Raw genomic sequence first — 12,722 nt, forward strand, 5'->3', positions numbered from 1 at the left:
AGATAGTAAAACACGAAGAGAAACGTAACATTTCCAACAAAAACGAAGTAAAAAAACAACAACAAATCCAGACCGTAGTGATGTATAATAATGTACAAAAAGCACCAATCCAAAACACCACAGACAAACATATGAATGAGAAGGAAGGTGAAACAAATCAAAAACCTGGAAACAGTGAAGGGAAACCTAATGATAATGATACTATAAAAATGAGAATAATCAAAGAACTGAAAACCACAGATATCAGAATAGACCACCAATTATCCCTCCCAAAAATCAAAATAAACAATAAAACAACATCAATAATAAGTAGCATAAACCTGGCCGTCACAGAACTAATAGCTACAGAAACAAATAGCAATATCACTCAGCTAAATTACATAATATATGCAGCATCCACTGCAGCCACAACAGAAGCTGGATACTCCCTCAAACCCATCCGAACAGGACTGGATACTAAAACTTGTCTTAAAACATGAAAACAAGAAAGCATCTTACTCAGTAACAAAACAGGCAAAGGACTATCTAAGTGAATTCCAATTGCAACAAACTCAAGAATTAGACGAACTAGAAACACCTGCAGAAAAAGCTAAGCGCTTGAAAACCCGTGCAAAAATTGCTGCCTTAGATATTATGACTGAAAAATGGCATGGAAAACCTCTCAATGGCAAATACCCAAAGAGAGCGAATAATGCAGATATTGACAAAGCCCTTACCCACCAATGGTTAATGGCCTCTGGCTTGAAATCAGAAACAGAGGGGTTTATCATAGCAGCCCAAGATCAATGCCTACCTACAAAGAACTACCAGGCCAACATATTAAAGAACGACAGCTCCCCATTATGTCGTATATGCCAACAACAAAATGAGACCATCGATCATGTTGTCTCCATGTGCAGTCTGCTTGCGCCTACAGAGTATCTCAACAGGCATGATAGAGCTGCACAATATATTCACTGGGTAATATGCAAAAACCTGGACTTGCCCCATGATAAAAACTGGTGGGAACACAAACCACCCCCAGTACTTGAAAATGATCACATTGCACTCCTCTGGAACTTCACCATTCAAACTGACAGAAAGATAGACGCAAATAGGCCAGACATCATACTGAAAGACTTCAGACAAAAATCATGCCTCCTCATTGATATGACTGTCCCAATCGATATAAACGTATCTGTCAAGACCTACCAAAAACTGATCAAATATAAAGATCTTGAAATAGAAATTAGCAAAATGTGGAATCTGAAGACGAAAACAATACCTATTGTCATAGGTGCCCTGGGAATGACAGCGAAACGGGCTGATTACTACCTAGCTCAGATACCAAGAAACCCCAAAATGGCTGAAGTTCAAAAGATAGTGCTCATGGGAACTGCCCATATCCTACGTAAAATACTGTCTATGTGATCTCAAATTTTAAAGCAAACACATAATTTTCTTATGGTTTCTTAAACATTCACTTGAACAAGACTGTACAAATCCAAATATATGGTACCCTAGGCATAACACCTACATGAACTTCTAACTTGTTGTCTCTTGAGGTCTCTGGGTGAGACTTGGATCCAACTTGTACAAATGCAAAACAAAAGTCAAACATAAAATGATAATAATAATAATAATAATAATAATAATAATAATAATAATAATAATAATAATAATAATAATAAAAGCAGAGACTGAAGGATCTTTAATTGCTGCACAAGACCAAAGCCACCCCACCAGAAATTACCAAAAACATATAATGAAAAGAAACATAACAAGTAACTGTAGAATATGTGGAGATGGACAAGAAACAATAAATCATATTATATCTGGCTGCCCAGTCCTGGCTAAGAAGGAATATATTCACAGACACGACAGAGCTGGGACCTATATACACTGGAAGCTATGCCAACATTATGGAATAGCAACAGAAAAAAGATGGTATAAACACACGCCAGAAAAGGTCACAGAAAACGAGAAAGCAACCATACTCTGGGATATGCCAATACACACAGATAGAGAAATTAAGGCCAATAGACCAGATATAGTTGTCAAAGATCATGAAGAAAAAAAATGCTTTCTAACTGATGTATCAATACCAGCAGATGACAACGTCTCTCTAAAAGAAATGGAAAAACTTTCAAAATACAAAGACCTGGAAATAGAGGTAACTCGAATGTGGAATCTAAAAACAGAAACAATTCCTATCATAGTAGGTGCCTTAGGTATAATAAAAAAATATTCAGACAAATACATAACAAAAACACCAGGACTTACAAATATATATAACATACAGAAAATTGCACTACTGGGCACTGCACACATCCTACGCAAAACACTTTCAATACAGTAACCATAAGAGCACCACAGCAAACTACAGCACATACCCAAGGCGCATAGAGCTGCGCTCGGTAGTGAAGTGAAAGCACGTTATAAAACTAAAACTACTGAACAATAATAATAATAATGATAATAATGATAATAATAATAATAATAATAATAATAATAATAATAATAATAATAATAATAATAATAATAATAATAACAATAATAATAAGGAAATGGAGGGGAACAGCATCAGGAAGTGATTTCTGATGCGGAAGAAAGTGAAGTATTTTGGAGAGAAATCTGGAACATGCCAGTGAGACATAAAGAAATTATAGAGTGGTACACACAGTTGTAGAAACAACTTGTAACTGCACTAAGACAAAAGGACGCCAGAATTGGTCAGTATGCAGTGAGATTGAAGTTTTTTTTTAATGCCAAACTGGAAAGGATCTGTCCCCGGATGGTGCAAAAGGGTATTGGCTGAAGAATTTTACTCAGTTGCATGAAGGATTGCTGCACAACACGTCCCCACCAGGATAACAAGTAAACAAATTTTCTTATTGCCCAAGAACCCCCTGAAATGTAAGTTGGTGTCAATTTTCGACTTATGACATGTTTACCATTTATGCAGAATATTATGACCGGTATCTTGGCAGAAAAGTTATATCATCATGTGGAAAGTAACAATTCACTTCTATTGGAACAGAAAAGATACCTGAAACAAAGTAGGGCAGCTAAAGGCAGTTATTAGTTGATAAAATGTTAATTAGAAACTGTAGACGCAGACTGACGTGACTGAACATACTATAGTTGAATAACAGAAAAGCAATACGATACCTCCCACTTTCTTGTTGGCCAGTCAACCGACAAAAACGAAAGCCTGGTGGTTACGTTAGAAATTTTGTTCAGATTTGGCAGATTGTCTCTTTTCAAAACTTTGCTATGTATGGCGAGGAAGAAATATGGGCAACCAGTCCCTTACATTCCTGATCGCCTTAGCAAGAAAATAAAACAATAGATTTAACATGTTCAAGGTTCTAGAGAAGGAACAAAGCACATAGTTACAAGTTTCTAAAATTGGCTTAGTTACGTAATGAACAATAATAACAACCTCCGCCGCAACAACAAAAATAATCATAACACTTAATGATATTACATATAGTGATAAAGGCAAAGCTTAAATTAACCAATCCCTAGCAGCAACATCAGCAACAACTTATAAAGTATCAACAATAACCATGATGCTAACAATTACACTGTTATCATGGCTTCAGAAGATATCCACAAAGACAAAAACAACGATAATAATGCTATGGTTTCAGATTTTGGCAAAAGCTAGCAATTCTGGGGGTAAGTGACTAAGTCGATTACATCGATCCCAGTGTTCAACTGATACTTATTCTATCGATCTCGAAAGGATGAAAGGCATAGTCGACTCCGGCTGCATTTGAACTCAGAATGTAAAGACGGACGAAATACTGCTAAGTATTTTGCCCAGTGTGCTAATGATTCTGCCAGCTCACTGCCTTAAAATAGTTGTAACGGCGATAATAATTATGGAAATAATACCGATGGTGATAATAATGATAGAGATTATAATAATCGTTTCTTCATAAGCCATACATAGTTCAACAATAATAAAATTAAGGTGACACAAAAGATGTTTTATGAAACAAAACGAAATATTCCTATGGTTAATCTGGAAGCGTGACTGTCTGGGAAGAACCAGCCTGAGGTAGATATGTCATCCAATGGCACAAAATCTTCTTCGAATACGAACCTGGATGGTCACTTGAACGGGAACTACAACATATCGAGCTCTTCAAATTCACCACCACAGCCACTACAAAAAAATGGAGCCGGGAAGAGTATAAAGAAGTAATATACGCTTATTACAATGCATTGGGTAAGCCATCGCAAGAGAGACACACAGCGAACTCTTACAAAATATGGTGAACACGAAATCAAGATAGGAGACCTTATTTGAATGAAAACAAGTTAGAAAATGTTAGGAAGGATATCTTCAGGAATAATAGACTCATATATACTACAATAATCGTGATTAAACACTCACTGGAAAATGACCCAAATATAAAACACGATAAATGAAGAATCAGATCAAGAGGGTAGCCGGCCACAAATTTTAATTCTCCTGACTAAATCACGCAAAGGTCTGAAGAAATAAGAAATTCTAATGAACCTAATAAAGATAACCAGGAAAATGGCAGTGAAACAGTATTTGAAGACTATGTTGATGAACATGGAGAGTCCATCATAGAAATGAATCAGAAAATAAAATTCTGAATGAGCTTAATAAAATTCTGAATGAGTGAGACATACATGTATGAGTCATAGAGAACTACTTCATAAGTTCTCGAATACAAACCAAAATAAAAAACAAAACAGATTAAAATTGGCAAGTATGTAACAAAAGACATCATACAAGAATAAAACATTGATCTTATTTAGTTAAATGAAATGATTTACAGTGGGGGAAATAAATATTCGTACATGTCAAAAATTCTCTATTTATTTAATTTCTAATGAACATAAATGGAATATACCAATGCTATATTTGCATACGCATACATAAACTAAGAATATGCAAAAGAAACTAATAAATTATAGTAACTAATGAATTTATATACAAATATAAATATTTAGGGTGAAAAAAGTATTCGTACAGAACATAAATAACTGATAATTCTGATTTAATACTTCGTAGCATAACCATTATTTAGTTCCACTTCAACCAATCTCTTCTTGTAGTTCTTAATCAATGACTCACATGTTTCTTTGGGAATTTTTCCCCATTCTTCGTGACAAATTTTCTTCAAATCTGGAATGCACATTGGGGCTCGTGAATGAATTTTACTTTTCAAATAACGCCACAAATTCTCAATGGGGTTCAAGTCAGGTGACTGGCTTGGCCATTCTAATAATTTTATATTGTGATTGACAATCCATTTTTGGTAGAATTCGCCGTGTGCTTAGGGTCGTTATCCTGTTGTAAAACCCACCCTTCACAAAGCTGGAGCTTTTCTACAGAGTCCCATAAATTATTGTTCAAAATATTTTGGTACACATCTCTGCATTCATTCTACCATTTATCACATGTAAATTGCCAGTGCTATTTGCAGAGAAACACCCCTACACAATGGTTTTGCCACCTCCAAACTTTACAGTAGGAATTGTGTTTTTCGGCGAATAGGTGGTACTGTCTTTCCTCCAAACATGGCTCCGCGAATTTCGTCCAAACAATTCAATTTTCGACTCGTTTGTCCAAAGAACATTTTCCCAGATTGTACCAGATTTATCTTTATGTTCATAAACAAATTTTAAACGGGCATCTGTATGCCTTTTAGTCAACAGTGGAGGTTTTCTAGGAGAGCATGACTTCAGTTCATTCCTATGAAGTTCATTGCTGATTGTTCGTAGTGTAACACTAGTCCCTGAAGCAAACAGATCTTGCAACTCCTTTCTGGTGATCATTGCGTTTTTTTCGATACTTCACTTCATTTTTCTTAAATATCTAGGGGAAATCTTGCGTGGTGCACCGATCTTATTCTGTTTTCAACAGTTCCCGATTTTTTATATCTTTGAATAAATGAAGATATGGTAGAAAATGGAATACAAAGGGTCTCTGATATTTTCCTGTAACTTTTACCTGCTTTCCACTGTTCAATAATTAAGTTTTCACTGAATTTGTGAGTTCTTTACTTTATGTTGTCTCAGTGCTGAATGAAGAAGCTAGCGTTTTGACACTTAAAAATGACCACTGATAGGATTATTGGAACAAACGAGAAAGCTCTAGTAAAAAAAAATTATTTTAACAGTATGTTGTGGCATAGAAACTCATAAATTTATTCTGTACGAATACTTTTTTCACCCTAAATATTTATAATTGTATATAAATTCAATAATTACTATAATTTATTACTTTCTTTTGCATATTCTTAGTTTATGCATGTGTATGCAAATATAGTATTGGTATATCCCATTTATGTTCATTAGAAATTAAATAAATAAAGAATTTTGATATGTACGAATATTTATTTCCCCCCACTGTATGTATCTGCTAAGGTAATTGAAAATAGTTGTATGCCTTCGAAAAACAAAGAAAACCAAACTTGATAAGAAAGCTGGAAAAAGCCACACTTGAGCTATGAATGCGCGTGGCTTAGCAGTTAGGTTGTTCGTTAGTTCAGTTACTAACGCGGGAAGAACGTTGTTTCCTTGAGAAAGGAACTTTATTTCATATTTCTTCCATCTACTAGGCTGTAATGAGTGCCGGCCTGGAGCTGATGCAGCCCTTTCTCCCTCCGTCTATCATATCCTGGATGTTCTACTAGGTCAGGAGTGAGGGTATAGAGGGGTGTCTATGTTTGCCTTCCACGACCTACATGCTTAAAACAATTAGTGAAAGTATGATGCATGTTACCAAGCGATACACTTATCGAGCTGAGTTACTCATCCATGTGAAACTTTTTACTCTCACATTTGATAAAATTTACTCAATGGACACATCACATTTCACACACTTATTCCACTTTAATTAAAATCTGAACATTGTTTGGAACAAGAAATACCACGCCCCTCAGAAGATTGCAACTATCAATCGCATTTTTACGAAAATGAAAAACAAACAATTTAGTTTACATCAGTTTTTACCCCATTGGTCGATTTAGTTTGACATATACTGCAAGCAATGGATAATGTATGGGGAATTTTCTTTGTCCTAGCTGAATTTTGAAGATGCACATATAAACGACGTACAACACATAATTGTGAAGTATATGTGTAAACGAAAGAAAATATATTGGAACAGCAAAGCTTATTAGATACTTCTCTTTGCTGGTGTAATTAATGTGACAGAAACCAATCGATAAAACAGTTTTCTTGGCACAATACCGCTAATCCTGCCGACGAAATTGATTTGTTGTGGCCAAAATGTTACCAGTGTCGGCAGGGACAGAGGTAGTGAGGGTATGATCACTAATTAATTCGTCATCAAATTCTAAAGGTAAGCAATTTAACAACCAATCTATTAGTTTGATTAATGACTTCAAAGTATCGTGAAGCCGATACTATGATGAAGACAGCTGTATATAACATCACGTACCTTGTATGTATATATATATATATATAGGGTTTCCATAAAGTCTGAGTACATGGGGTCATGTGGAATGGTCCTCTTGTTCACCAGACCTTTCTCCCCTTGACTTCTTTTTCTGGGGTATGTTGAAAGAGAAAGTTTACTCAATAAACATTACAGATTTAAACCACATGAGAAAACGCATTACCAGTAGTGTGCTGAAATTGATGGCAATGTAGACTTATTTAATCGAGTTCACCTGAATTTTGCAAGGCGCATATATATATATATATTAGCAATATAAAAATATACAAGGTGTAAAGATACTGAAGATTCAGTATACACCACGTGGCAAAATTATGAGTTGAAAATATGTGTAAAAAACATAAAATGTGGAAGAGAAATGCCTTCGTTTCATATAGTTTAATATCTTTTTATAAATATATGCATATTATATGGATGTCGTGAAATCTAACCGGTTTTCGCTATTTAAATTAGCTTTTCAAGGGACATTGTACAGTAATCAGTTCTCGTGACATAGGGGTTTCGTCATTTTGGATGTTTGAAGAATAAGAAGAATGAGTTTAGAGAGGGAACCAAGGGAAGCAACAGGTAGCAAGGGGGACAACTGACTCCTTAGTAGAATTTTTTTTTAATGGTCAAAGTTGTATATTGAGGTGTGGTCTGTACTTTTGTATGAACAGGTTTTCCTTGTTTAGGCGTTCTTGTACTGAGATTGAATCTTTGCATTGGTATAATGGGAAGATATGAAAATTCGGTGTTTTTTTGCTTGCGCATCTGTCGATGTGGCCGCTCAGTGCTATCTGCCTGTATTGAGGGAAACGAATCTGTTCTTTATATAGCGTGACTCTGCGTCTCAAAGTGAGGCTCGTTTGGCCCACATAATTGTGACCACAACCTGAGCAGGTAAGGACATAGATAAGGTTCTGGGAAGCACATGTGAAGTTGATCTTAATTGAGAATTTTTGTCCTTGCTGGAATGTGAATTCCGAGCCTTCAGTTAGGTATGGGCATGTACTATAATTAGGTCGTCTGCATTTTTTAACTGTTGGTATCGTTTGTATTGAGTATAGCTTTGCATTTGTTAGGAGTCTCTTGAATGATTTGTCTTGTCTTTTGCATTTTAGTAGTTTGTGTGTATTTAGGATGCTGTTCATTTTCGGGTCTTGAGTGAGCAGAGGGAGGTTTGTATAATTGTGTTGTATGCTTCATTGTTTCTGGGGTTGGGGGTTGATATGCATGGGAGTGATTTGGGGTGAGGTGTGGTGTTTTGTTTTGTTGTCCTTAGTGTATCTGTGTCCAATTACTTGGCATGTTTAATTCCATGTTCTATAAGTGTTATTTCGAGTTCTTGTAGGCGAAGTTCCCGAGTGGTTGTGTCAGATACAATTGTACAGATCCTTTTTGCTAGATTGAATAGCATATATATATATATATATATATATATATGAAAGAGACGGAAGATGGAAGGTACGAGAATTTTTATTAATCACTACAATTGTTTCAACTCATCTAGCATCTATCCCTCGCGAGTGGGATAACTAACAACTGGTTCAGGAGGGTCCACTCTCTTCGAATGATAAATAGATATAACTCGTTAAAATAATAGCTCCGCAGAGAATCTTCTCAGTTCATGTAAACAAAAACAGAAACTTAAACGATATAGCTTCATTTATAAAGAAGATTAATGAGACACATGAGTGCGTTGAAAGATTATTATTAACTAGCATACCTGTGTCGTCAAAAATACCGACAATTTTATTAAAGATAGAAAATCAACACAATGGCAGAGACCATGAACAAATGTCAGTAATCTAGTAAATATGTGTATATACACAAAATTGAAGAATCAGATACGGTTATACTGTCGCGTTTCAAAATATCGTGCACTTAATGTGTGTGTGTGTATGTGTGTGTGTGTGTATGTGTGTGCGTGTGTGCGTTTGTGTGTGTAATTAAGGTTAAGATTTAAATTTAACATTTAAGATTTAAATTGCATTTTCCGTATGTTCCTAGCAATATACCGGCAAAGCACGTTCACTGCTTATGACTATTTGGCGTTATCTATGGTAATTGCACAATCGTAGGTGGATCTACGTTAGGAATTCTGCTGTGTACATTGAATATAGCAGAGACAATTGATACGAACGATAGAATATACTGGAAATTTTACTTATAATAACGGTTTTTCGATACATCCTGCGCCGATTTCTCGTGGGTGGGAAACTATACAATGAATTCCAGTGCACCCCACAGTGCAGAAGCATCTTTTCAGGTGATATAACTTGGTTTCTCGTTACATAATTGTCATTTCGCTCTTAAGTTTAACAAGAGCATGTTAACAGCAATCATATCTAAAATATATTGTGGAAGACCGAGGAAGGGCAAGGAATAGATTAAGTTGTTAGAATCACACTTAAGTCTAGCAACTGCATTGTGCAGTGGGAATGAATTTGAGAAGCCGTTAACCTAAAAAGACTGTTGTTATAAGTAAAGTTTCCAGTATATTCTATCGTTCGTATCAATTGTCTCTGCTATATTCAATGTGCACCGCAGAATTCCTAACGTAGATCCACTTACGATTGTGCAATTACCATAGATAACGCCAAATAGTCATAAGCAGTGAACGTGCTTTGCCGGTATACTGCTAGGAACATACGGAAAATGCAATTTAAATCTTAAATGTTAAATTTAAATCTTAACCTTAATTACACACACAAACGCACACACGCACACACATACACATACACACACACACACACACACATACACACACACACACACACACACACACACACATTAAGTGGACGATATTTTGAAACGCGACAGTATAACCGTATCTGATTCTTCAATTTTGTGTATATACACATATTTACTAGGTTACAGACATTTGTCCATGGTTTCTGCCATTGTGTTGATTTTCTATCATTTATAAAACTGTCGGAATTTTTGACGATACAGGTATGGTAGTTAATAATAATCTTTCAACGCACTCGTGTCTTACATAATGAGTGGCAACTCTTCTAGTTGATTATATTGTTTCTTTCAATCCACTTTCGCACTTACTCTGTCCCATTCCCTGTCTCTCTCTCTCTTTCACACACACACACACACGCACCCACCCGCACACTCACAGAATCTGCGTCTGTTATGAGCATTCTCTCGTTTTTGCCAGCGTCTCTTGCACCAAAAAGTACTGGTGTCAAATATGCCGCCGTGAAAACAGGTTAATTTTCCTGTCTGTAGTTGCAAATCAGCAGTGTCCAAAAACTGCGTTTACTCGTCCCGTTCCGCAATAATATAAAGTGCCATTTCAGTTCCAGGTCGATCTAAGTGACTGCTTCCTCCTCCCAATACTACTGACTTTATGCCAACATTTGGAGCCATCATTATTATTATTATTGTTATTATTATTATTATTATTGAGTGAGAGAGCAGTGCATGCCATCAAAGTGAGGCTGGGGTAAAATATACGAAGCCCATTATACCCATCATGACTACCCGTCTGATTAGGGTGCACCAGGCACATGCATCACAACCATATGCGCGCGACATGGTGATCTCATATCAAGATAAACAGCGCATGACCTCGCAGGTGGGGCCCAGTTAGAATTTTCTTCAGGCCGAGTAGCCCATCCCGATCAAAAGGTCCCTGAATAAGGTTTGTTTAAGGATGTTGAGCAAAACACCCATGTTTCCAAAGGTGAATTATTCAAACCCCAAAGAATTCTATGATGTTCCCCCACTACTTCTGCTTATGATCAGAGATGCACATATCGTCAACCACCAAGGGACATGCTCAACTGCTTAAAGTCAAACAACTGACAAGCAAATCTGTGGTATTAAGCAGAATATTTACTGTAGCCTATCTTTTATACCAAGACAAAGCAATGTACATGATAACACTTCAAATCAATTAAGATCAGAAGCCATGAGAGCCACTGCCTGGTACTGCATCAGGGCTTTTATTATAATTATGTTGTTTTTTTCCTTCTTTCTTCAAATTTTCTTCCATTTCTTGCCGAGTGTTTTCCGTTCACCTAGGACAGAGAAGCTCATTGTATGCATTCCCAGTTTACAAACGCAAATTCCCAGGTAAAATATGTCTATGAGTCGTTCCAGTTAACACGATTTTTTGCACTTCCTGTAGGGATGGTAAGCTTGGTATCATTTTCAAATAGGTTTCAGTACTTTTTTTTTATCATTCTTAGAGACCCTACAATCACTGGTACGGTTGTCGCCTTGAGGTGCCACATTTTTTCAATTTCTATTAGGAAGTCTTTATATTTACTGATCTTGTCAAATTCTTTCGCTGCTATGTTATGATCGCAAGAAATACTCATGTCAATTAATAAACACTTCTTCTTTGTCTGATCTTTTATAATAATATCCGGTTTATTAGCTTTTATTTGATCTTTTATAATAATATCCGGTTTATTAGCTTTTTATTCTTCTTCTTCTTCTTCTTCTTCTTCTTCTTCTTCTTCTTCTTCTTCTTCTTCTTCTTCTTATTATTATTATTATTATTATTATTATTATTATTATTATTATTATTATTATTATTATCATCATCTTCTTTCAATTCTGTTCCCTTTTTTGCCATGTGTCTTCCTGATACCTAGGGCAGAGAAGCTCACTGTATACATTGGTAGGCCATTAAAATAAACACAATAGATTGTTCATTTACAAAGTCATGTGATAGGGAAAAGGGGGAAGAAAGACAGGGAGAAAAAGTAAAAAGTAAAAAAAATTGAAAAAAGTAAACAAAGGATATAAAGGGGAAAAAGGAAAGAAAATAAATCCACAATGACAAAGCTCTTCTCAGTACATGTGACATACCAGTCAAGACAATCTTTTGCACTTTCCTGCATGGATGGTAAGCCAGGGATGATTCTTAAATAATTTTCAGTTCCCATTTTGATCATTCCAAGTGCTCCTACAATTGTAACCGTCTTGAGATGCTACATCTTTACGATTTCAATTAGCAAATCTTTATATTTTCTGAGCTTATCAAATTCTTTTACCGAGATATTATGGCCACTGGGTATGAATATATCAATCAATAAACAGACTTAGTTGTTTTGGTCTTTCACAACAATATCTGGTTTATTAGCTAGGATGATCCGATCTGTACATACTGGAAAGAATTGTTACAGTTTCTATCCCACTTACAGCCTCAAGGTGCTGCTTATACAATTTGTCGGCAGCTTTGATTTTATAACGGCGACATATTATCCAATGTAGATATTGGCCAACTCAGAGGTGTTAAAACCTTACGCCTAGAGATTAGATG

The sequence above is a fragment of the Octopus bimaculoides genome, chromosome 10, assembly GCF_046866305.1.
Source record: "Octopus bimaculoides isolate indiv1 chromosome 10, ASM4686630v1, whole genome shotgun sequence".
Lineage (NCBI taxonomy): Eukaryota > Metazoa > Mollusca > Cephalopoda > Octopoda > Octopodidae > Octopus > Octopus bimaculoides.